Here is a 1,822-nt window from a genome sequence, read left to right as displayed (position 1 = left end):
GTACCCCCCATTGCTTCACCATCACTTGCAGGCAAGGGGTGTCTTTCTGGGGTTTTTTGGTTGTTGTTTTTGTTGAGGGGCTTGAACTCAGGGCTTGGGAACTCTCCCTGATGATAATTTTTGCTCAAGGCCAGTTCTTACCTTTTGAGCCATGGCACCATTTCTGTTTGGAGATTGGGGATGACATTCTCATAGGAATTTCCTGCCTGGGCTGGGAAACGAGATCCTCTGGATCTCAGCCACCCGAGTAGCCAGGATGACAGGCGTGAGCCACCAGCACATGGCTTACAGTGATTCATTCTTTAGAATTTCCATTTAGTCCTCTTCTGTACACTACCACCTAGACACTCCTCTATCTCCCTCACAGAAACCAAAGAGAAGTTTTGTTTCTGGTTGGGGCTATGGGCATTAAAGAGCTCCCTCCACATCTCTACCCCTCTCTAAGCTCCCATCCACCTCCTCTGGATGGACTGGTCCTCTGGGGCAGGTCAGACCCACTAGGACTTCTGGTGGCTGCCCTGTATCTCCCCGCCCCATCCAACCTGTACCTGTGGATTTCTGGGCTCAGCTACTCCATGTCCTGGTGGAAGATGTTGGGAGGGTTGCTGATAACCACCTCCAGGGGTGTCCAGGGCAGAAGGAATGTCCAGCTCCCCTCTGTCAAAGAAGGAGACACTAAGCATGGATGGATCTACTAAGATCTACAGGGCATAGCCAACCACCTGTCACCAATGTCCATCGGAGTGCTATTTTATTTTCACAGTCCTGGGGCTTGACCTCAAGGCCTGGGTGCTGTCTAGGAGCTTCTTCTGCCCAAGGCAAAGCGTTCTTCCACCTGAGCCATGGTGCCAATTCTGGCTTTTTCTGTGTATGATGGGACCGAGGAATCGAACCCACGGTTTCCTGTGTGGTAGGCAAGCCCACTACTGCAAAGACACAATCCCAACCCTGGATAGCTGTTCTTCTATGAACCCTCAGGCCTGTCTCGGGATAGTCTTGCACAGCAGTATTGAGTTTCTCACCAGCAGCCCTGGCTGGAAATAAACATGCTCAACTATGTTGTAATTTATCTACAGGATCTTTGCTCTCTGTGCTTCCTGTCAGATCCTCTTGCTAAGCAAGACCCCCTTTCAAGTGCTGCCTCTAAAAAGCCCACTCAAATCGCCCTGGCAGAGCCAGATCTTGTCCGCTCTGCAGGCTGCCTGCTTTGTCACGCTCTGCCTTCCGGCTGGTGTGGATTAAGAGCACATGAATGAGTAGACCTGGCTTCCACCACCCAATTTCTGAAGGTTCTGATACACTACCCACGACCAGTGCTGTATTACACTCTGTGAGAGTGCACTCAAGGTTCAGGCAGTCTGGGGGCGACAAGATGGGACCATTTTTGTGTGTGGGCTTGAACTCATGTTCTGGGAGTGGTCTCTGAGTTTTCATGCTCAAGGCTGGTGCTCTATCACACAGCTCCACTTCTAACTTTTTGGTGGTTCCATGGAGAGTGGATTCTAACCGACTTTCCAGCTTATGTCTGGCTTCGATCTTTGATGCTCAGATCTTTCCCTCCTAAGTAGGTGTGTCAGACGTGAACCTGAGCCAGAGGTGATGGGTACCAGACCCTTTCTTTGTTTATCTCGTGCCAACAAGCAAGCCCTAGTTAAAATAGTCATTTACAAGGGATCAATTTTCTCTGCTAGGTCAGTTAATACAAGGAGATAAGGTGCCTTTGGAGAAGGCTAGTGTGAGTTGGCCTAGGTCAGTGTGTGTGTGTGTGTGTGTGTGTGTGTGTGTGTGTGTATGTGTGTTTGTGTGTGTGTGTGTGTGTGTG

This window comes from Dipodomys spectabilis, unplaced genomic scaffold (genome assembly GCF_019054845.1).
Source record: "Dipodomys spectabilis isolate Male_0828 unplaced genomic scaffold, ASM1905484v1 ptg000304l, whole genome shotgun sequence".
In the NCBI taxonomy this organism is placed as follows: Eukaryota; Metazoa; Chordata; class Mammalia; order Rodentia; family Heteromyidae; genus Dipodomys; species Dipodomys spectabilis.
Note: the sequence above shows the minus strand (reverse complement) of the source record.